The sequence below is a fragment of the Camelus bactrianus genome, chromosome 26 (assembly GCF_048773025.1).
Source record: "Camelus bactrianus isolate YW-2024 breed Bactrian camel chromosome 26, ASM4877302v1, whole genome shotgun sequence".
NCBI classification, from domain to species: domain Eukaryota; kingdom Metazoa; phylum Chordata; class Mammalia; order Artiodactyla; family Camelidae; genus Camelus; species Camelus bactrianus.
The window spans coordinates 20,647,832-20,674,222 of record NC_133564.1 but is presented as its reverse complement, the minus strand read 5'-3'; the positions used below and the strand labels follow the sequence as shown (position 1 = coordinate 20,674,222).

At 34.1% G+C, this 26,391-nt stretch overlaps 1 long non-coding RNA gene across 1 annotated transcript in view; it reads right to left on the bottom strand.

The window, feature by feature from the left end:
- LOC123616355 (uncharacterized) overlaps window positions 1–13,603 on the bottom strand; it is a 154,385-nt gene extending 140,782 nt beyond the window's left edge. Inside the window, exon 1 of the long non-coding RNA XR_012502489.1 lies at window positions 13,465–13,603. This is a non-coding gene — a long non-coding RNA (uncharacterized LOC123616355). The remainder of the gene's footprint in view (window positions 1–13,464) is intronic.
- Between the last annotated feature and the right edge of the window lie 12,788 nt (window positions 13,604–26,391).

Here is a 26,391-nt window from a genome sequence, read left to right as displayed (position 1 = left end):
ACTTGATAAATTTAAGAATGTCTTGTGCTTTTGAAAAAGTCTTTAAAGAGTTTAATCATCCCAAGGTCATGCTTTAGCTAAAATTATAGTTAGTAAAATTACTAGATAACACATGTTTTCTCTGACTGCTAACAGCTTTGATTACCTGCTGTTTGACCTGCCAGATTTACTGACTTCTCTGTGTACCAAAGATAGAGAAATGCATCAGACACTAACTGTTCCCCTTTTCCCCAAATGCCTGCACTGCCATTTATAGTGAGATGAGCAAAAATGTACTTGTGTAGATATTCTTAGAATCCCCTGAATACTTAAGAGAGTAGAGTAGAAGTTATATCACATACTATCCCAAAGCATACAGCAATTTTTCAAGAATAAAAAATGATGACCCAACAATACCTGCTCTGTCATTCTATAAACAACAAAAATGACCGAAGGAACAATACCAATACCATTAATAGTAACTGACATATTACTATGTGTCTGTCTTAGTGGTAAAAGATGTACATAAATGAAATCAGGTTATCTTCACAATAATTTTTAGAAGAAGGTTGTATTATTTTTCTCATAACGAAGAAGTGGCAAAGCTGGACATTTTTTTCTAACAATAAAATATTTATTTTAGCTAGTAACTGCAGCCCAGGAAATTTCACATTTTCAGCCTAGGAAAGAAAATTGGTCATTTGTTTCTTTATTTTATTTAATAAATTATTTAAATTCAGTTAAATTTATTTAAATTCAGTTTGGAGCATGGTGGCTATTATGTTTTGGTTTAGATTCACAAGAGGATTGAAATGAATGTGATCTTTTTGAGAATGGAGCCTTAGGAAAGGGGACAGAGATAAGAGACAGATCATTTTATTTTTTCATTATAAAATCCCCTTTAGTACCTTCTGCAAGCAAAGTAATATAATTACCATAAGGGCAGTTTTTAAAGACATTAGGTTTATGTGAAAATTATTTGGATAAGGTATGGTTTCTGAGAGTATAAAATTTCAGGTGAAAATGTAAAATTCAAGCTAAAATAATATATAATGTTATAATTTTTTGAATATGTAAATTTTCAATATCTAAAAGCCTAAGATTATTACAATATTATTAGCCTGTAACTCATTAGCTGATTTAAAATAATTTTTGTACTTTGAAGTTATTTATAATTTTCTTCAATGAAGTATGATACATTTTTATATGAATATATCAGTTAAATACTGAAATATTTCCATGGCATTCACATTATATGCAAAATTCAAAAGGAAAAATAAAATGATGGAATAAAGATATAAAACGAAAATAGCTCTAAGGGAATAATGAACTTCTGTTTTATGTACTTTTCAATTCTTTGCTGAGATGTAGCACGTAAATCCAAAGTTACTGTAAGTAAAATATAAATGACTCTCAGTAAGAATACCAACTTCCCATATTGCTCTACCTAGGACAGCTGATAAACAAGTCTGTGGCAGCCACTAAATTATTTCTAGAAAATAAACAAACTAAAAAATATACTGTGAATTGTCACAGAGTTGAAAAACACTCAAAGAGAGATATTTTTTATAATAGTTGATGGTTTTCATTATTATTAAAAAATAATCATGCTTCTTCTAAGAATTCTAGAAAATGCAGCAAAATATCAAAATAAAATTACTGAACATCAAAATCCCCTGACCCATGGATACGGACTTCTCATTTCAGTGAGATAAAACATTACAAAATAGAGACCATACATATTTAGAACTCATTAATGTGCTGAACATTCTGTCATGAGCAGTTCCTCAAGGAAATGGATTTACTTTAATGTTTCATTATTAAGGTTGGAAATGTGTCTTTCTCAATGTTTGTAATTAAAAACCAACTTCAAATAAAACTCAGATTGTTTCCATTGATTGGTTTTATGTCTGCATTTTAATAATTCACATTATGTGTAAATTTATGGTCATTATCTTGACTTAAATCTCCAAATAAAAAAATATTATCACCATTATAAAACATATTTACACAGTTATTCAAATACATATGATATGTTTAATTTTTTTAGAGTAAATCTTAAGAATGATTTTATAACTTCATGTATTTGTTAGAAATTTAATATGCTAATGCAATATATATAATTTCTCTTAAATGTAATTCTGTATTTTTTAATCCTATTTCGCTGTTCATTTTGTTTTTATGTTTACTAACATTAAAAATTTTTGCAGTATTAATTTATGTCTAAGCTTTAAGTGACCCAGAAGATAATTTCATTATCCTCTAATTCTTAAAAGTTCCCTCTAAAGTAGTTAAACACAATAGTTAGCCTCTCAAAAGAACAAAATATCATGTATTTAAGGTTGTATCAAGATAACAAAATAAATCAACTTAAAATGTTCTAAACAAGTATCTTGGAAGATATTTATATAGTGTGTGTATGTGTGTGTATATGTGTGTGTGTGTATGTATATATATGTGTGTATGTATATGTGTGTGTGTGTATATATATCTATATATTATATATATATTATATATATATATATATATATATATATATATATAATATATATATATATAAAACAAGTATGCTTTTAAATGCACAACTGAGTTCCCTGGAAAATAAGGGAAGGCATATGGGCCCCCAAATCAAGACTAAGTTGAAAAACAGAGTGTGAAACACATAGACTGAGGTCTCTGGGAAATTGAATCACACCGAGGCTATGGATTAAAGCCAGGACCCTTGGAAAGGTACCTTACCATCGAGGGGATGGTCTCAGAAAATAATTCTTCCACTATAGGGTGAGTAGAAGGAAGTTTGTTTGCCTTGACAAGGATCCTGAGTAGAAAGAAATTAACCTCCTGAAAATACCACATGTACTGAGAACTCCAAGTGAGAAATTAACACAAAAGTTGGTTCCTTTCAACGGAAGTAAAAGATCATCTGCTACAGTGGGAAATGTTCTCAAACAGACCCTCCTGCATTCCTATCCACAGACTTCCATCTACAAGGCTCCTGAGAAAGAACTGAAATCCCAAAATAAGATATACACAGGAAATGCACCAAGTAAGGCACTCTGCAGCAGAAACACGAGATTGAACATCTGAAAACTTTAGTTAATGGAATTCTAAGACATTTTAAAATGAAAATGTAAAATAAGCGAAGACAGAAGAAGAGAAATCACATTAGAAAACCAGGTAACTTTTGAAAGAAACATGTAACCTTTAAAATACAATAACCAATAAATTATCATAAAAGGATATTATAGACAAGTGAAGAAGGAATTTATGTATTTTAAAGTCAACCTGAGGATATTACAAAGAATGCAGCGAAAAGAGATAAAGAGATAAGAAATGTCAAGATCAGTTAGAAGGGCAGGAGAGAAAGCATGAGAACCTCTACCTCTACCTACTTGGAGTTCCAAAAGCAAAGGAGAATAGCTCCAGGGGAGCAACACTGTGCTGCTTTATTCCAAAAATACTTAAGACAGTGAAATAAATGGGGAGACATTTTAAGTTGAGCATACAAACGATCATCTTAAAATTCTATTCTCTTCCAAATGCTTGCTATACAAAATGTTAAATATGAAGAAATGACACAGATGCACTGATTGTGAGACAGAAAGAAATATCCGCTACCAATGTGGGAGACACCTCTTTTCATTTCTAAAAGGTGAGACATTCTAAATCAATAACTTTTTAAATGTAAATAACATTGTAATACTTACATTAATGGAGCAAATAAAAGAATGATGGTTAATGCTTAAGTTTTATTTAAGCCATTAAGTTTATTACTCTGCTTATCAACAGTCAGCCTTGATTTGCTCTTAATTTAAATTCAAGAGATCTGATGGCTTGATCTCTTATATTCCACTTAAATTAAACCTACAGTTTTATGATTTGCAATTCAAAACTTACAACTTGACTTTGGCTATACAAATATAGGATTCATTTCTTAAGTAAAAGGGCCTTGGATTATATTAAAATTGCATTTTACTAAGCAATTTAACCAGGTATATAAGTTCCTTTTGTAAATATCAATAGAAAAATACCCACTATTGCTTCTTTGTGAATATGATCAGACATTTTTGGAGGATATCTGAATCAATGTACCTTTCATATTCTGAAAATTCGGGATGACATCTTCAATTACAAATCCTGTAGTTCTAATATATTTTCTATTAGGTCATTTTGTTTAACTTCAAACATTGTAAGTTCTTTTGTAAGGAGGGGATAAAAGCAATTTTCCTTTATAGTGAACTGAAACCTGATTGAAAAAAAAAATTGTTCTTTTGTCAAACTATAATCTGGAGTTTCAGTTAGAGAGAAATCAGGCACAGAAACGAGTATAAAGGGACGCTATGAAATTATCAAGACAAGAAGTGCCAAAACACTAGGATTAAAAGTGTTCTTTCTCCGATAAATCAAAAAAAAAAAAAAAGTGTTCGTTCTTCTTCAGGAATGATGGGAACAAACTCCAGCTTGACAGTTTCATGTCTGAACTATGAAGTATTTTAAATCCAAACTACTTGAGCACCATACACATTTGAAGCAAAATTGAAATGAGTCTTTTTTCTTAAATAACCTTATGAATATTGAAGTTGTAGCCATATTAATGTGCTGTTTTGCTGACTTTCAACTGTTCATTCTTTTCACTTTTTCCACAGCAGTACTATATTCTTCTGTTTAGTAAAGGTTATCATAAATTATAACATGAAGTAAATAGGAAAAAAAAAAGGTCATTTTAGTTTCATTATAACCATGGTATAGTGGAAGGAATCTTATTGTAGAGGAATTTACGATTTTTTTTTTCTGGGCATTTTTCTAGTTGTTATAGGTGACCAATAAAGTGTGAAAAACCCTGTTCTTATGCTACTAACCTCATTACCTCACTAACCTTAGTAGCACTCAATGGGGTGTGAGGGACTGAGTGGATTGCTGGGGACACTGATGGCTGAAGAAGACCAACAAGGATGGGCCTGACTGGGTTCCCACGTGGTAGGAATAGACATGCACACGTGAGAAAATTATGGACTAAATTATTATTTTCAGATATTAAGTGAGGCCTTCCTAGAAAAGCTGATGAACTTTGCTTCCTGTAGCTGAATTCCAGTGAGGGAGACAGTCATTATAAATTAAGCCCCTCTCTCACTTGCTAAAAACCTCTAACACTGCTGAGTTATGAATGTATACATTTTAGGAAGATCAAAAGTTTGCAAATATAGTAAGGACATGTCAAAACAAAAGGGCAAGGAAGTTCCATACAAGCCAGTGGGGCACAGGAACGGTGAAGTTGATTTAGGACACAAAGATTCACCCACTCAGGGGAAGCTGGCTTTAGTTCTAGAGCCTTGTGCAAGGAAACAGGTGTCTGAGGCCAAGAAGTGATCAAGTCATGCAGCCTAGGAAGTGACCTCCCAAGTTAAGCTGGATATCCATAGTGCAATCCAGCACACCCCAAAGTGTCATAGCTACATTTGTGCATTCCCCAGGTTTATTAAAACAATGTTAGAATACATGACAAAAGTAATAATAAACAAGAGGAAGCCAATCAAGATGAAATGTTTTAGAACCCTTATTGTTGGTGGGGGGTATTGTTAGGGTCTGGTTTACTATAGGCTTTGCTTCATTTTGTACAGATTTTTTCTCATTTCTGTGTATGAACTGTTTTCACTCACAGTATTTCTAACACCCAATGTGTGCATTTTCTTCTGCACCAACAACCAGTTCTCTAACTCTGAACTCCAACTTGGGTGTCCTACAATCCAATACAATTCTGACACTACCTACTGGAGTTAAGGCAGACCCCACAGTTTAGGGGTACAGACCCCACAGTTTAGGGGTACAGACCCCACAGTTTAGGGGTGCAGACCCACAGCTTAGCGGTTCAGACCCACGAGACGCCAACTATAAGTCCTGGGCCTCTGGCACTTCTAATTGATCAGCTTTAAACTGGGGGTTCCCACAACACCCTCCTCAGGTTCAATAATTTGCTATATATACAACAGCTCACAGAACTCAGGAAGTCTCTTTACTTACTAACCCTGGTTCATTGTAAAGGATACAACTTAGGACCAGCCAAATGGAAGAGAGATGCATAAGGCAAAGCATGGGCATGAAATTTCCTTGCTGGCTCCAGGTGTGCACTTCAATGTGTTTGCCAAACGAGCAGCTCTCTAAATCGTATTGTTTAGGGTTTTCATGGAGACTTCATGTAGGCATGATTGATTAAATCACTGGCTGTTGGTGACTGAATCTCCAGCCTCTCTCTCATAACCACAGATCAGGGCCAGGTTGGTTCCTCGGACAACCAGCTCCATTCTGAGGCTCTCTAGGGGCTCCCTGAGAGTCATCTTATTGGCATAAACTCAGATATGGTTGAAAGGGGCTTATTATGAAAACAAAAGACACTCCTCTCACTCAGAAAATTCCAAGGTTTTTAGGAGCTCTTGTGTCAGGAACCAGGGAACAAAGACCCAAGACCAAATACAGATTAGGAAGGAGGGTGGACAAGTCATTCACAGTCGCAGGAGAAAAGGCAGAATAAAGTCTGTTCCTCTTCAATTATTTCTTAATGCAAATGATAACCAATTAGTAAACAAAGAGAGTCAGGATAACAAGAACTTGTATTGGTTCATAAGGGATTTTTCCCAGAAGTTTAATGTTTGAATTAATCAAAGATGAGCTTTCTTAAAGAAAAAAAAAACTCACAGAAGTTATGTTAGTCATAAGAAAAAGTGATATAACTATGAATGTGCCTTTCGTCAATGCAATCTATGACCTTCAAGAACTGCTATATTTTTCACTAATATTAAGATTTCTGGAGAAGCCGACCACAAAAGTGAAGAAACTGAAGGCATCTCACCTGGTGTTTACAATAAGATTGATGGAAAGATAAGCTAACTTTGTTTGATGAAACTGGCTGCTATTAGAAATGAATGACTGCTCCAAGGACCTACAGTCCCAAAGAAGAAGTTTGGGCTCCAAGGTTTAAAAGTGTAAAGGATCCACTGTTATGCTCACTTCAAATGCCTGTAATAGAAATGGTGTTTTTATTAGGATTGCCACAGCCTTTGCTTTTTTATGCTCTGTTAACAAAATTAACTAGGCTTTTCCAAATAAGTCCCATGTTTTCAGCACATAATTTTGCAGACCCATGAGGTTTTCCAGAAAAGGATATGCAGCTAAAGAGTAAAAATGCCTTTATGTCAGCAGAACACAGGCTCGTGGATAGATGTGTTATTAGGAGCTTGTGAGGAATATTTTTCTGATTTCTTCAGTTTTCTCGGTGGAAAAGGAAGAAAGATCATCATTTAAAGATGATGGAGGATTTTTTGGAAGTTTCAGGAAAGAAGAAAAAGAATGAAATAGTTGTTTAGGAGACTGAGAGAATGAATAGCATAGGGAAATATAACATGAAGCATGGTCAGATTTCAGGGATGATGTGCAATTAGTGATGACAGATATAAATTAGACAAGTTTAGGAATTTGAATATGTGTGTGAAATATGGGGAGATAGATACATAGAATTTGCCGTAGATATTTGCTCAAGTATTTTTTTATTTAAGGAAGCCTGTTCTCTTTCCAATTTATTGAAGTTTTTCTACAAGAATAGTATTAAATGTAAACAAACACTTTTTCTACATTATTTAGATGATTATGCTGTTTTTCTCCCTTAATTTTTAATCTGTTAAGTGGCATTAATTATTTCTCCTGTTACTCAACCATCCTTGTGTTGTAAGATAAGAGCTACTTCTGATTATTTATTTATAAATGATTTGCTCATATTACAGTTTTTTGAATTCAGTTTCTGAAATGCAGAACTGACTTTTAATTTTGATTTAGATACCGCCCTTGCCTAGTTTCAGTGTGTCAGTTACTTCACATCATTATGTCGTTTCGACTGGCTGGAGAGAGTATCCAAAATTTTCACTAATGATCTCAACCTTAGGCAGTGGTGTCAGTTCTGACTCTCAGCCTTGTGCTGGTTCAGGGCCATCGTCCCAAGTGACCGTCTACTACTAGAGCTCATCAATGAATTCAGTAAATCTGCAGGATGCAAAAATTAATATACAGAAATCTGTTGCATCTTAATACACTAACAACAAAGAGAAATTAAGGAAGCAATCCCATTTACCAACCCATCAAAATGAATAAGATACCTAGGAATAAATCTGCCTAAGGAGGCAAAAGACCTCTACTCCAAAAACTATTCAGACACTGATGAAAGAAATTGAAGAAAACACAAACAGATGGAAAGATATACTACGTTTTTGGATTGGAAGAATTAATACTGTTAAAATGACCATACTACCCAAGGCAATCTACAGATTGAGTGCAATCTCTATCAAAACACCAGTGGCATTTTTCACAGAACTAGAACAAATAATTTTAAAATTTGTAGGGAAACACAAAAGACTCTGAATAGCCAAAACTGTCTTGAGAAAGAACAGAGTTGGAGTGTTTTCCTACTAAAAAAAAATTAAATTTCTCCTCATCTCTCAAGCACAACAGAAACCAAATATTAAGCCAATGGGGACTCACAAAATCCATAAAACCTCTCTCATTCCCTCATCCTCCCCACCCGTAGTCTCCCTTAAACTTGTAAGTCTTGGTACTTCTCAGGATCCACTCTACAAATCATGTAGGATTTTAGATGGGTTTTCAATAGAGGCTGTCCTTCTGTCTCCATTGAAAAGATGTTCTAATCGAAACAATATTTGAGGGATTTATACATTTATAACAATCTCAAAGGCATTATCTTTCCCCCACATATAGTTACCTTATTTTGGTATTTATTACATATTGTTTGTTTTATGATTTTATAATAAAATATCAGTGGATATTTAAACTCTTCTAGAAATGCTCACTACCTCTGTTAGCTAAAACAGAAGCAGGCTAACAATATTAGTAATAATAATGACACCATAAAGTTTTAGAATTCCTCTAAAACACCAATTTTATTTCTGTACGCAGGTCTTTAAACTTAATTATCTACCCTGCCTGGAATTCTCATGTCTTGTATCTTTATATGGCTGGCCTCTTCTCAACTTTCAGATCTATGAATAAATGTTTCATTTCTAGAGAAATCTCCCCTGATTATTTTATTAAACATAACACTCAACAGTCAGCCTCTGTCTGAGGACTTTATATCCTTCTATGCACTTAGTACTTTCTTAAACCACGTTATTTGTTAATTTGGCCACCAACTGTTGATTGTTTTTTTTCCAAAAACTAGAACAATGGGCTAAGAGCAAGAACCCTGTCTGTAATGTTTACTTGGCACCTGAATTCCCTATTCATGATGCTTGAAAAATAGTATGCACTCAGTCAATATTTTAACATGTCACTGGATAAACTGAGGCAGTTAGGGATAAAGTCAGTACGTGTTTATTACCATTTCATTATTTAGTAGACATTAGAGGTTATGATCCTGAGGTCTCTAAAGTCATATTACCTTGGATCCAGACCCAGTATCTACCATCTGTGTGGCCTTCAGTTTGCTAATGTCCAAATAGGAAAAAAAGAAACATTACTGTATAGATTATAGTAAACTCCAGCAAACTATTTATTGTGTGTGGCACAAGGAACTCAATATATGTTAATTATCTTGTTATTAATAGCAAAAAAATCAAATGACTTTATAGATCTATTAATATATAAAGAATTTCCTAGATTATCAGAAAAGTTAAAAGCAAAAGAATTGAGATTATACCATTATTTTATTATTAACTAAAGACATTAGAAATAATACATTCTAAATTAACTATAAAAGGCAGAGCATATGTAGAAAAAAAAAATCAATCTGTAATGCCCTTAAATTTCAGAAAACAAAAGAGGAAAAAAAAACAAAACAAAACTGGGAATTCAGCCAACCATCTAAATACAACATTTTTCATCTACTTGTGAAATTACCCTGTAAAAGCTCAGTAAAGAAAGCAAGATTATGCATATTCATATAATGCTTCAGTGAAGATGATAAATGAAACATGGCCACAAAATCATTCATTGAATATGACATGATTACATTTCTTTCTATCCTTACCCGACAACAATGATTACTATTTAAAATTCTTATATGTTTTTAGGAGAAAAAAGCCTAAATTTCTCAATGAAAGCAAAAACAGAAGATACCTTTTAAAAACTGTCAAATATTTATATATGATTTCAATGTGCTTCCCTATTTTTTAATTAAGAAAAACAGAATGAAACACCAAGTTTTATAAGAAGGTGAGTGGTTATCCTGATTCCCTGAAGATTTCAGGAACTTGGCTTTGGCAATGCTTAACAATAAAAAACAAATTAGCATTTTTATATTCTGATGAGTTTTCCAAGCAAAAACTAGACAGTCTTTAAGAGAAGATTTTTTACCTTTTTGAGTAGTTCTTAAGCATAGACTAGCACTGCTTTCATGAATGCTCATACTTCTTTTGTTCAAAAAGCATATTGTTAGTGTACTATATCAAAGTGATGGGGCTTTGATGATGCATTGTAGTAATCAATCATCAAAAAGACAGCACTCTGATTATGCCAAATATTAAATACATCACCAAAATTCTCATCCTTTTGATAGCTATGTAAAACAACTCCTACTAGAAACTCCTTTGTGATTAAATTAGTTCTCCTTAACATTGGGCTTTCATTTTGTTTTTCCTAACAAGGGCTTTGTTTGACAAGGTTTTATTGTATAATTAGAATTTTTTTTCTATTTCTATGCCTGAATTGTAACTATTTTCTCTTTTTAAAATCGAGGTATAATTGACATATAACAGTATATTAGTTTCAGGTGTACAACATGATTCACTGTTTGTATACACAGCAAAATGATCCTCACGGTAAGTAGTTACCATTAGTCACTATACAAAGCTAAAACATTTTTTCTTATGGTAGGAAATTAAAGATTTACTCTCATGGCAACTTCCAAATATGCACTATGACTGTATTGACTAAGGTCACCTGTACATTACATCACCACAATCTATTTATTTTATAACTGAAAGTTTGTACCTCTTGAGTCCCTTCACCCATTTCACCCCCCTCAAACCTCCTCCCTTCTGGCAACAACCATTCTGACCCCTGCTTGAGTTTTGTTTTGTTTGTCTGTTTATTTTTTAGATCCCTTACATAAGTAAAATCATACAGTATATGTGTTATCTGGCTTATTTCACTTAGCATAATATCCTCCAGGTTCATCTATGTTTTCACAAATGGCACGATTTCATTCTTTTTTTTGACTGAGTAGTATTCCATTGTGTGTGTGTGCACACAATATATCTTCTCACATGTTAAAGATATTAAACTTTTTTCTCTCATTGTAATTTGTAAATAGTTACCCAGGGCCCATTAATATTATTAACAATACAACCTATATGAGGTAATATTAACATGTCTTTAACTATGCTTATATATACTATTATAAAGATTTGCTTATCTTATTTTTAAATGTTATTGATTGTAAGAATGTTATTGATTTTTTTGCATATGTTAACTCGCTGTTTTACTGTATTTTCTTACTGCTTTCAATTATTTGTGAAGTGATTTTCATGGTTTCTGAGTATATAGGCTTTGCATCTATAACCCTTGACTATTCCTAAACATCAATTATTTGGTAATATTCAATTCCAGTAGAGCCTGATACCATGACACAATGAGACACTGGGCAGTTCTTGGGGGAAGGGATGAGTGAATTTTGCTTGCCTGAAGGATGTGAATTTTGTTGCCAGATGGTGAGGCTGTGGCAGACTACAGTTCCCCAAAATGGCCAGAGCATCACATCTGTTTACACATGCTCTTCAGGACTTTGTCACTCCTTTATTCTTTGCATAGGAGAGGGACTCTGGTTCAGCCTTCACAAATGCAATATTAGATAAATTACTCTAACTTCCAAGGCTAGATCATTAAAGGAAGCTTGGTTTTTACCTGGATCTTTCTCTCGAATGCTTTCCCTTTGACCTCCTGAGGAAGTTCAGTCCACCTAGAAAGGCTACTCATAGGTGTTCTGGCCAACAGTCACCAGTAAAATGTACATACAAGACAAAAATGTTCTAATTTACTGCTATTAGCCTTAAATTTTATTACATAATATTGTTTCTCTTTTTTATTTCTGTTCAAATGACATATGGTTTATCATTAGAAATGTGGTGAGTTTTTTTTAATTTCATATGGCTCTCTTTCATAAAGCATAAATTAGATCTTAATGTTTGACACCATCTGAGTATCTGTCTTTAATAGGAAACCTGAACTCACATTGACAGTGTTTGAGCTTCAATGCCTCATATAATTTTATATTATAAGAATTTCATGTCTAATTAAATTGATTGCTCTTGCTATATGAATTATATCATTCTGTTATTGATTTTTTAAAGACATATAGATATTTCATTCTATTTTTAATTCTTCTATAAGTAATATTCAACACAAATCAAAATATTTGGCCCTCTATTTCTCTAATCATTTTGTGAATATCTAAATAATACTTATTGACTCTCAACCCTGTATAAAATGCAGTAATTACTTATCATTTGTTAATTGTTTATCAGAAGCCAGCCATGCTGCTAAGTATTTTATAAGGAGGTCTCTTGATCTGCATAAGAAGCTTATAAAATATGTATTATTTTTCTTTGTATTTATCTTCAGAGAGATTAAGTAACTTGTCAAGGTCATACATGTGTTAAGTGAGAAAACCAGGATTCAAATTACATGTGCCAAACTCCGAACTGCAAGTTCTTAGCCACCATGTACTATTGTTATAAATTATTTTTCTCTGTCATGACCCAACTTCATTTGCTCCCTTGGAGAGTACCGCGTCACACACGTAGACGAAGTTCAAACATCACTCCCCTCACCATAAACACAGAAACACAATATGAATTCCTCTCTGATTTCCCAAACATAGTTAATTGCTTCTTTTTTTGCTTCCACATTAACTTGGTGAGTAAATCTGTGACTGTTCGTCATGATGTTTTGTAACTAGTGGTTGTCCTCCCTGCTTCTCTGACTACATGCAGAGTTGCACTTTGCATTCTCAACATCTGCCAAGATCATTTGCCCATAGTAGGTCATGGGTGAGTCTGATCAAATCAGCAAATGAATGGCTGAATATCCTGTCTTCTATAACTGAAAGGACATATCTAAGCGAGGTCCTGAATATGCCTATCTTATAAAGTAAATGTGTTTTATCAGAGTTTAATGTATCTAATTGAAGGAAATCTAGATGGAACCAAATTAGTATCACTAATTAGTGAATGCAGATAGTATAGAGATGTCTCAATTTTTTCTGTGCTTGGGAAGATTGCTTTTGGCAACAGAATTGTGGAAAATATATTAGAATTTACGTAAGTGAAATGAAACACAGTTCCAGAACATTCTGATTACCATGCTATCAGGATCTCAGTGAATAAGTTTCTAGTGAAAGCAATAAATATTGGCAACAGGAAAGAAGAAGAAATGAGGTACTTAATTCTAAAACTTAAATGGAATTTTGAATTTCATTTCAATTCCACTCACCATTAACTGCAGAAAGGTTGACTCTTTCTGAAGATATTGAGGAGGAAAGTCCCTGGGGACAGATGGGATAGTGCAGGGCTCTGGAGAGGGAGCAGCAGCCGTCTTCTATCAAAGTCTCCCTGTCAAAGACCATTTCCACTTAATACTACAGGCTTTGCTGCATCAGACCATTAACGCTTTAAATTATATTCATAGTGCTTATAATTATACGTTTACAGTTGACAGCACAAATGATTCAAAATGATTTTCACTGAAGTTACTATTTATTAAAACAGAACACCTTATTAAAGAAATTAACCTTTGTAGAGAAATATGAACAAAGAGTAATTAAAGAATGACTCATTATTCACAAAACAGAAACAGAGTCACAGATGTAGAAAACAATCTTATGGTTACCAAAGGGGAAAGGTAGGGGGAGGGATACATTAGGAGTCTGGGATTAACAGATACACACTACTATATATAAAAGAGATAAACAACAAGGACTGATTGTATTAGCACAGGGAACTGCATTCAGTATCTTATAATAGCCTATAACAAAAAAGAATCTGAAAAAGAATATATATGTATGTATATGTTTATGTAGAACTGAATCACTCTGCTGTACCCCTGCAAATAAACCAACACTGTAAATGAGCTACACTTCAATTAAAAGAAAAAATAACTGCTCATTATTCCCATCAACTCCAAATACGACCCTGTTCAAAAGCAATCCAACTTCCATGCACTCTATACTCATTGGCAATAAGCAGAATTAATTGTGCTTTAGTTCTTCATGTAGGTGATTAACTACTGAGAACAAGAACCACATTGTCACATAGTTTACTCTGTTGAAATTAGTGTTCATAGTCATGAGGACAGTGGATCCTCAAACAGTTTAAAATGCTTTTAAAAATACATTTAGCATATAGTCAATAAATCAACTGAAAGTTTCATATTTTTACCTTCCAACAACAAGTAATACTTTATTATCATGATATAAATATATACATAAACTATACCATAACAGCTTAATTGGCAAATAAGAAGTAGTCTTATTTTAGATATTTTCAAAGTAATTAATCAAGAAAATAGTCAATATTAACAAACTATCATTAGAATTCTTTCATTTCTCATATGTGCACAACTACATTTTTGTCAATCACCACTGCCTTTTTCTTACAAAATACAATACGGTTTTTTAAAGTTTGGGTCAGTGGGACTTAGAAGCTCAAATACTGTCTCTTTAAATGGCTCTAACACATAATTAGTAAATGCTGGAAACCAAGGAAATTTTGTTCCAAGGAGTTTAACGATAAAAGAAAAAAATTTAGGCACAATGATAATTTATTTAGAAAGGAGTAACTTTGAACATGAAATTGTAACACAAAAGTCATAGTGTAGCCTCGTGTCACCTAGTAGGTCCGAGTAACAACAATGCTTCCCTCAAAGGTGTGTTTCCTCAAGTTACTTTGTAAACCAAATGCCTGCACCAAAATATTGAAGGCAGAATCCAAGGCACCAAGAGAGGATGTGCAGAACACATTATGTCTAAGTACAGTGGCTTCAAACAGCAGACATGCATTATTTCTCACGTTCTGTAGATTCATCTGGAGATTGTTTTGGTCTTAGCTGGTCTACTGGGGCTTAATGGATGAGGGTGGTCTCACCCATTACTGCGATGCTGGGACAGGTAGGGTCTCTCTCCATGTGCTCTCTCATCCTCTCTGATTATATGGTGGGAGAAGGGTTCCTAGCAGCAAGAGAGGGTTGGTGACAAGGGGCCTCTGCTTGCATCACAGATGCTAATGCCCCACTGGCCAAATCAAGTCACTCCATCAGAATTAGATTCAAATGGGACATGGAGCAACATTACACTGTAAAAGGGTATACATGTAGGGATGGGAGAAATTTGTGGTGGGGCCGTTTTGAAATCTGACAAAACATTCTAAAACCAAAGGCAAAATTCACTTGGATTTCAGCTATGTTTCCAACTAGAGGACTGAAAAATAGAGAACTTAGCATGAAGAACACACTTACTCCATTTATTTCCTCAGTTTTGCTAGGTTTCTCAGGAAACTTCTACCATCAGAACCACAGTCTCTACTAGAGCATAAAGACACAAGAAAAACATGATCATCCAGCTAAGAAGGCAGAGAATTTCCAGGAATGTTTACCAAAGTCCCCAGATACCCCATGGTGTGAGAATGGCATCAGACATTAGTATTCAATTGGAAATAGTTCCAAATCTGTTTTCCACATGCAAATAACTCACAGGGTGGCCATGAACAAGCACCTCCTCTAGAATCAGGCTCAATTTATAGGAGCTGTTTTGAACTATTTTCCAAAATATAAATTCTAATATTTTTAAAATCCAAAAGTAATCATATGATGCTGCTAATGATAAAGCCCATTAAGGGATATTACTGTCTTTAGTATTCACTCAGTTATTTTACTAAATAGATTATGCAAAGTGATGATAATGTCTACAGATATCATATATTGCTCTTGTCACTTGCAGGATCATTTGTTCAATCTTGTGTCATCTGATGACTCAACAATGCCTTGCACATAATCAGTTATGAGCTCAGCTACCATATCATCTCCATTGTTGGTCTGGTGGAGTACATGTCACAGTTTAGCACTTGTTTTAAATTTATGTGTAAAATGTTCTGTACCAAGGACTTTTAGCATTCTAGAAGAAAATTCAATTTGGATAAGGGTTGCTTACAGCTGCAATTTTTTTTGTATCACCAAGAAGTAAATAACATCATTTGATTTCAATTAAATAAAGTGACACTAAAATCTTTGTAAGCAAAAAATGCAACAATAGAGATACATGAGGATGGAAATTTATAGGCACACCATCACTTATGCTTTAGGAAGCATCGTAACGAGTGCTGGCTGCCGCAATCGCATTCCTTAAAACGAAGAACAAACTTTACTCACTAAATTCATGACAGCAAGGAATCATGAAAAATTGCACTGCTTTACAGTATCTAATTGAAAGCATATTGGAGTCAGACAAGAGCTGAATTCAGATCAGGACTCAGAAAATATATAACACCTGAAAAACAGGTACATGCTTGCCAGAGGGTATTATTATATGAGAATAGAGTGATTAGATCTCTAAATGACTCCCATTGTTTAAATGAATTCAATTTAATATATTCTCCAAATGCCTCTGGTATTTTCAGTAATTTTCCTTAGCTATTGTAAGGAACAGAAAGTCAAGGAACAGTCACTGTACAAAAGGCATAAAATTTCCAGTGAAATATGGGCCACACATCACAGTATCTCACTCCAACTTTTTATTTAGGTTTAGCTATGTTACTAGTTCTCACTAATGAAATACGACCAAAATCAATGTGTGCCACTTTAGGGTAAAGGCTTTTAAAAAGAGAGTGGGCCTCCTCTGTCACCATATTCACTCTCCTGCTTATTGGATATGATGAAAATAAGGCGTTGGGGAATTGAAAACGTAGAGGGAGTCTAATAAGTTTCTCAAACACTTCTTGGAAGAAACTTGACAACCAATTCAGAACACATTTTTGAAAACTAAGCCATGATGTAATTTTTTTTATTTTACCTGTTGCCACAGCCTTCATATCCTAAGAAATCATCCGTCATTCAATGATCTTCGCCAGGATCCTACCACATTCACCGCTTATATTACCAATAATTGAAAGCTTTCTACAAGCACAATTTCAAACACTCCCCTCTTTGAAAACTACCATCATCTTTTCAGCCTCCTCCCTTTAGTAATCGTATATTATCAACTATTTTTAAACCCTACCAAGATGTTTACTCCACTGATACTAGCACTATTTTGTGGTCCCTCAACCCCCAAATGCCCTAATTGCTCCCTTTACTCATGGTTAAATATAAGAGAATCCATTGGCTATTACCCCAAATCCCTTGCCTCTATCACTTTGATATAGCTTTTTAGTTAAACCATGATTCTAGTTAAATTTGGGTCCCCACATACTGTCTGCTCTCATATAGCTGAATGTGGCACAAAACCATGATAATCAGTCTCTCTAAATCCCATCACTAACTTTGGGTAGGTCCATAATGGTGACACAGTCATACTACATTTCTGAAATCTATCCACTCCCTTTTCTTTTCAAATGTACAACATCAAAACCCATTCACTCCATGAAAAGGTGTTACTTCTTATTTCACTGAGAACACTGAGCCATGAGAAGAAAACCTCCCCAAGATATCACCACCACTCACACTTTCAGCATCTCTATGCAGGTAGTTTGCTTTCTTTCTTGTAGCTATGGACACACTGCATGTTCCACTACCCAAGCCAAGCTGTCTGCTTGAGCACTAGATCCCAACCTCCTTCCCCAAGCACTCAGGAATACTCTAGAAATTCTTCCTTTTCTCCTTAAGTTTTTCATAGTGATTCAGTACCCCCCCCAAATATAAATTTATTTCTATCTTACAAATACTGCATTGTATCCTAGCACTCCTCCAGCTCCTATTCAATTTTTTAGAATAAAATGTGTACAAATAGTTTTATTTGTTGTGTCTGATTTTAACCCCTCAATTTTTCATTCATTCCAGTCACAATTCTACCTCCCACTGCAACTGTTTTTATCGACAAAATCCCTGACATTGTGAAATCCCGTGATCTTTCTCAGCCTTCTACTCTTGTGACATACAAGCATAACAAAGCCCTTCTCACCCTCCTGGAACCACTTTCTGCTCCAGGCTGTCAGGACTTCACACTCACCTGGTTCTTCCCTGTCTTTTGTGCCTCAGTATTTTGTGTTGGTTCCTCTTCCTTCCCCTAATCTCTGTTTGGAGTATCCCAGTGTTTAATTCCCAAATCTCTTCAATTTCTTATCCAAACTCATGACTGAATACCTCAGTCAATTCCATGGCTTTGAAAATCATACACAAGCTATCTGTCATTTATGATGACTTATGTCCTCCCTGAACTCGTGACTCATATATTTGACCCCCAACTAGTCAATCTTAATTCTAATATCTAACAACCAAGTTAAAGTTTTAAATACAGCAAACTAACTCTGAACACTACTTCCCACAGGAAAAAAAAAACAACAAAAAAAAACAAAACAACAAATGTTCTAATAATTTTACCCATCTCAATAAAGGGCAACTGAGTTTCTGCCAAGTATTAAAGCCAAAAGTACCTTGGAGGCTTCCTTAACTAGTTTTACTTATTCTCTGGCTGCAAACCTCCAGCAAATCCTTCCATCTCCGCCTCTGACATGTAGCCAGAATCCAACTACTTGCCCCTTGTCACTCTACTACCTGTCGTTACCAGGCCAGCATCATCTTCTATAGAGATTCTTGCAGTAACCTGCTGTCTGGTCTCCTTCTGTTGTAAGCTACTAAATGACTAAACTTGTAGCAATTTATTGTACCAGCAATAAAAAGCAAATACACCAATGTAAAAGTTTAACCCCATTCCCAACATTCCTTACTCATTTCCTCCGTTTTGTTTTCTCATTAATTACTTGCTAATATACATTGTATTTTGCTCATCTGTCGTTACTACTGAGTCCTCACTGTCCATGAGGGCAGTGCGAACAGACAGTTGACCATTTCTGTTCACTGTTTTATCTCCAGCTCCTAAAAAAGTACTTGGGATATGAAAGCTACTAGAAAAAGCACTGAATACATAAATTGTGTGTGTGTATGTGTGTGTGTGTGTGTGTGTGTGTGTGTGTGTGTGTATGCATATACATATGTAACAGTATTGATTCAATGCATTTTGTGTATATGTGTGCATTTATACATATATGCATATATACATACATATACACATAAGCACGTATCTACTGATTGATAAATACTATATATCATATACATACACATATTCTGATTATGTTGAGTTTAGATTTTTCTCCATTACTTTATTCTATGCTGTTAAATGGCCTTCCCTTTCTATTCACTACCTAGTTATTGAATAATTACTACTTCTAAACCTCAGATAAATAATACTGCAGCTAAGTCATCACTTTCCCACTCCCAATTCATTTGATCTTTGTCATCTATAATTTCAGACAACATATGAAGCAAAAATAGGCCTCTAAAATCACCTACCAATTTGGACAGTATTATTAGAAACCAGGGCCTTTACCTATTGTTGATGCGAACTTGTGAAACATTGTTATGTGGTAAACAAAGTGCTTATAATGGACTACACTGTGAAAGCTTTTAATCTTTATTTTAATTGACAAATAACAAAACATTTATTTTCTAATTACTAATAAATGATAAACAAATTTATATATAAATGATTAATCATGTAGTGACTAAATATGTTTCAGAGAAAAGGCCAAAACAGATGCCTTTTCTACTTTTTTTCTCTAACCATCCATCTTGCTTCTTGCCTAGACACTTTTTTGCATTTGATCATTTTTCACACCTCAATTTTTATTGCAATACTTGTCCCATTTCCAATAGTATACTTCTTTAAAGCACTAGCTTCTAAGAAAAATAAAATTGAATCTGCCCTTGAAATCATTTTTCATATGTATAATATGGTATCTATTTTACTCATATTATGTTAGATAGTAGGCAATATCTCTGAGTGGTTGATTGCTCTGTTCATACTATTCCAAGCAATCTGAAGACAAATGCACTGAGCAAACTGAGTTAAACTTTATCTGCTGAAATTTGCTGCTCATTTAATGGCTTATTAGAAAAAAAAAAAAGATTGAATAGAAAGGCTTTTTTTCCATTTAAAAATCCTTATATATTCTGATTGTGACTATATGCAGGTTATTTTTCAAAATGTCAAACACTACTTTAACAGAGTAAGAACTGCATAAGATGCACTCTGACTTACGTGACTGGATCTCAAAAAAAGCCACTAAAGTGAGTAAGAAAGAGATCTGGAGCAGGTTAGGTCTCTTCCAGAATTCAGCCTTGCACAGTGTCATGAAAAACTGAATTACCAAGAGCATAATGTATAAAATACACACTCAACACTTAATATTTCCTCCATAATTCAGTTATTGCGAAATCAGGCTCAGACATCATGTATGGAATTGTCAACCCAGTGCTTAAGGGAAAGTGCTATATAGTCAGATTTACCAATAGTCCATCCCTAATGTTGAAGGTAAATAATTACAGCACTCAACTCATGCTGATCATTCTGGCAATTTCTTATCATAACAACATCTGTAACGTTTTGGTTATGTTCATCTCATACAAATAGAAATGGACAATGTCTGAGATACTGCAGGGACTCAAATATAAATGCTAACTGAATCAATGAGAGCACTAAAAACATCTGCTTTTTATTTTACTTTTTTTAAAATGTATTTTTTTGTGTAGTTTTACGTTCACAGAAAATTGAGAGGAAGATACACAGATTTCTCATTTACCCGCATCCCTACATGTACATAGCCTCCCCCATTACTAACATCAACCATCAGAGTAAGTTCACTGATGAACTTACACTGACACATCATTATTACCTAAAGTCCACGGTTTCATTAGGGATCACTCCCGGTGTTGCGTATTCAAAGGACAAATGTATAACGACAGGTATCCTCTATTATAGTATCACACAGAGTGTGTTCACTGCCCTCTAAATCCTCTGTGCTCCACCTATTTATCCCTCCCTCCTCTACCAGTCCCTGGCAATCACTAATCTTTTTGTTGTTCCCATAGTTTGCCTTTTCCAGAATGCCCTATAGTTGGAATCATACAATACACAGCCTTTTCAAACTGGTTTCTTTCTTGTAGTAATATGCATTTGAAATTCCTCCATGTCTTTTCATGGCTTGACTCTTCATTTCTCTTTGGTGCTGAATGAAACTCCACTGTCTGGATGTACCACAGTTTCTTAATCCATTCATCTACTGAAGGACATCTTGGTTGCTTTCAAGTTTGGGCAATTATAAAGTTGTTATAAATGTCCAAGTGTAGGTTTTTGTGTGGACAATGATTTTCAACTCCTCTGGATAAATACCACGGAGAGTGACTGCTGGCTCACATGACAGGTATGTTTTGTTTTGTAAGAAACTGCTAAACTGTCTTTCAAAGCAGTTATGTCACTGTCATTCCCATTAGCTATGAATGAGAGTTCCTGTTGTTCCTCATCCCTCCCAGGACTTGGTATTGTCACTATTCTAGATTTTGGCTATCCTAGTGGATCTGTAGTGGTATCTCTGCTGTTTTAATTTGTATTTTCCTGATGACTTAAAATGTGGAGCATCTTTTCATATGCTTACTTGGCATCTGTATCTCTTCTTTGGTGAGGTGTCTGTTAAGTTCTTTGGTCTATTTCTAAATCAACTTTGTTTCCTCAGTTTTGAATTTTAAGAGTTCTTTGTATATTTTGGCTAACAGTCCTTATTAGATGTGTCTTTTGCAAATATTTTATCCCAGGCTGTGGCTTATCTTCTCATTCCCTTGGCATTGATCTTCACAGAAGTTTTTAATTTTAACGAAGTCCAGCTTGGTATTTCTTTCATCGATATTGGCTTTGGTGTTGTGTGTAAAAAGTCATTGCCACACCCAAGGTCAACTGGATTTTCTGCTAAGTTATCTTCTGAGTTTTATAGTTTTTCATATTACATTTAGGTCTATGATCTACTTTGAGTTAGTTCTTGTGAAGGGTATAAAGTCTGTCTCTACATTCTTTTTTTCCCCCCATTGTGAACAACATTCAGTTGTTCCAGCACTATTGTTAAGATTATCTTTGCTCCATTGTATTGCCTTTGCTCCACTGTCAAAGATCAGTTGACTCTATTTTGAGGGTCTCTTTCTGGGTTGAATGTTCTATGCCATTGATCTATTTATTCTTTCATCAATACCATATTGTCACTTTAAGTCTTGAAGTTGGGTAGTTTCATTCGTCCAACTTTATTCTTTCTCAATATTGTGTTGGCTATTTTAGGTCTTTCACCTCTTCAGATAAACTTTAAAATCAGTTTGCTAATACTCAGGAAATAATCTGTTGGGATTTTTATTGGGACTGCACAGAATCTATAGATCAAGATAGGAGGAACTGGCATTGTGATGGTATTAAGTCTTCTTATCCATGAACATGGAATATATTTCCATTTATTTAGTAGTTCTTTTATTTCATACATCTAAATTTTGTTGTTTTCCACATATAGATCTTGTATGTATTTTGTTTGATTCATACTACTTAAATGTTTTATTTTGGGAGGTATGACTAAAAATGATACTGTGAGTTTTTCCAGTTCTATTAAGACATAATTCACATATAACATTGTGTAAATTTAAGGTACACAGTGTGTTCAACACACTTATATACTACAAAATGACCACCAGTACAGCATTAGCTAACACTTCTATTACATCACAAAACTAGCATTTCTATTTTGTGATGACAACGCTTAAGATCTACTCTCTTAGGATATCAAAATGTATAATACAGTATTATTAACTATAATCACAATGCTGTCCAAGAAACCCCAGAACTTATTCACCTTCTAATTGGATATTTGTACACATGACACAACCTCTCCCCATTTCCTCTGCCTCCCCTAAACCCCTAATAATCACCATTGTACTATTTATAGCTTATGAGTTTAGCTTTTTGGGGTTTAACATATAAGTGACATCATATGGTATTTGTTTTCTTAAGTCATTATGCAAAAATACATAGAACAATAAACATCCACATGGTTTAAATTACATTTGTTTGGAGGATATACGTAATTTACAGAGAAGATTTGTCTTTACATATTATATTTATATATTAGTAAAACATTGTGATTATTGGTCCCTTTAAACTTTTAATTGCTTAAAGTTTTAGGTCATGGAGGGCAAAATGTAATATTTTTAATTCACTTTAAGTCTGCATGTGATAATAAAATGTTATTGCTAAAATGTCCTAATATCTACTGACTTTAACTGATACCCAATTACTGTGTAATAAACATAGGTTAGCCTAGACCAAAAAAACCCCACAAATATTATTTGGAAAAGGGGTATAGAAATATACATTAAAAGCAATAATCTGTCACTTAATACATGGGAAAAATAAAGTATCCTTCAAGTATGATTAGAAAGGGAATACATCTCACATGTTGCTCCTTTCTTTATGCTTCAAAATACCAGGATCTTAAGAAGCCATTTGCATTCATTTGCTAGTTGAAGGCTACTTGTACTTCTGTTAGAAGCAATTAATGAAGAAATACTCTGGCGAAGAAATTTAGCAGCATCCTAGGGTCATGAATTCAAGAAAGTAATTGTGTCTAATCAAAGAAATCTGACAACCAGTGCTTAATATTCAACACAGGAGCGTCGCAACCCACTGCATGCTCCCTGGCTCACATTTAGGCTACAAAGAAGGAGCTTTTCAAGAAGTGAGATATTTGTGGAGTGAAGATGATACACTTTGATATGACTCTTTGGGAAAGAGCATTTAAATGTATGCCCTATTTAGAACTTTGCTGTAACTTGGTTACGTGGATGCTAAGCAAGTCACCTTATTTGTATTAGGGTAACTAAAAAAATGTAAAGCATGTTTCCACTCCCATTTAAATAGTTCCAGAAAGTACTATCATCTCTTCTGAAACAGACAACAAAAAGCAACCATCACAACAAATTATTGAAGTCACTATGGTATTTTTTAAAGGATAATGTTATAAAATTAGTCCTATTTCTTTGAAGCTGCTTTCTTTAGGTCAGAAATGAACTGTTTTTAAATTGTGTATGTTTATTATCACTAAAGTCAAATGGATTCCTTTTATAAGAGATGAAACTGGGGCCCAGAGAGATTTCTTTCTTTACTTTGCTCTCAAAACCAATTTGCTTCTGTACTGAAGTGCTCCGTTCACTTTCAAGATCAGGGGAAGTAAGTTTTATGGATTCACACACTGCCATATATACAGTAGCAACGTGAGTAAATGTAGTAAAGATGTGCCTAGAAATCCCACACTTGAAGATAACTTTAGTTTACAGAATCTTACAATCTATGACTCTTATGAGTCTTAGCTGTGAAAACTTACAACATCAGGACCAATTTCCCATACTTAGGCACTGAGTCCTGCTCCAGGAAGAGCATTCTTAATATTAATATGAAAAATTGTTGCTAAAAAATGATTTTTCTGCCAAAACATGCCTGTGTGCTTTTGCTCCTTATCTAACATTCTGGATTTCCTCCTTAAATACATTTTCCTGCCTGCTACTTAGGACTCACCTGTATCTCAGATAAATCACACACAGTTAAGCGTACTTCTAGAGATTTATAAGGCTTAATATTTTTTGATGATGCAGTCATTGTATACAGTTTCTAAAATTCACTGTCTCAGCGACTCTTAGTATTTAATTCACATCAAACTTTTAAAACATCCTGGTATTTACATTAGATAACACATAAGAATAAGGATTCTGAATATTTTGAAAGAGAAAACATATTTACCTTGTTCATCCTACAGGTGAGTATGTCCTGTCTGGTTTGGGGGCAATGCAAGACACAACCCTCTCCCGAGTATGAATGACATTCTAAACTCCTACCCAACTCACACTTGTAGTGGTAGCAGCCAAGGCAAGATTCCCAACAACATCATATTAAAATTTCTATAATCTTCAGAATTAATAGTAAGGCTATGATATGCAAAACATACTATATTTTTGAGTGGGCATGCAGATGGAAGTTTTATTTCTTCTTACTCCTACTTTCTTTTCCTTTAAAATTTACTTCCCTTCTGGTCGCCAACTTAATTTTTCAACAACCAAAGGTCAACAGCAAAACCGAAACTGGGAAAATTGGTTACACGGGGCTCTATGGAACGCTTTCTTCATGCAGAGTCCCAATGATAGAAATAAGACATTTGTTGTTTTGCCAAATAGCTATTCAGAAGGAGAATATTTACCAGTATTGATCAAGTCTGGTGGCCCCCAAATCATTGGCACTACTTATAAGTTTATCATTTCCAGTCTCAGCCATCTATTTTGCACAGCTGACTCTCTGGCCCATTATTTACAAAGAATTTTTGAGAATGTTGAGCCTCTCCTTTGGTTGCAAGTGGAATCTACCTAATTTAATCTCTCCTAAATTCCCACAAAAATATAAACAGTCATTTACTCCCACCGATGTAAACACAGAAGCACACACAAACACACTCACACACATCACAAAATACTTCAAAAATTAAGATTACTAGCTTTCCTAATATTCCTTCAGCCAATGTCCAGAAGAAATTTCTCATACTGTGGAAAATGGTAATAATATTAGTAGACAACACATATTTTTCAGGAAAGGAGAGCAAATCTGTGAATGTCTAAGGGAAAACACAGGTAGATTATAATCTTTGACAATAATCATAGCAATATATATTTTTAAAATTTGTCCCCGAAGGCAGAGGAAACAAAAGCAAAGATAAACAAACGGGACCTAATTAAACTTAAAGCTTTTGCATGACAAGGAAAACTATCAACAAAAACAAAAAGACAACCTACTGAATGGGAGAAAATATTTGCAAGTGATAAGGGGTTTGTATCCAAAATATATAAACAGGTCATACAATTCAATATCAAAACAACAACAACAACCAGAGTTAAAAAATGGGCAGATACCAGATGATATCACTTATATGTGGAATCTAAAAAAAGATAAAAGGAGACTCTAATGAACTCATCTACAAAACAGAAACAGACTCACAGACATAGTAAACAAGCTTATGGTTACCAGGGGGAAAGGGAATGCAAAGGGATAAACTGGGAGCTTGAAATTTGCAAATATTAACTAGTATATATAAAACAGATAAACAAGTTTCTACTCTATAGCAGAAGGAACTATAGTCAATAACTTATAATATCATGCAATGAAAATGAAAAGGAATATATGTATGTGTATGTAAGACTGAAAAATGATGCTATACACCAGAAACTGACACTACATTGTAAATTGAATATACTTCAATTTAAAAAAAAAAAAAAAAAAGAAGCCAGACTGTAATAAGGAGCCTCTAAGAT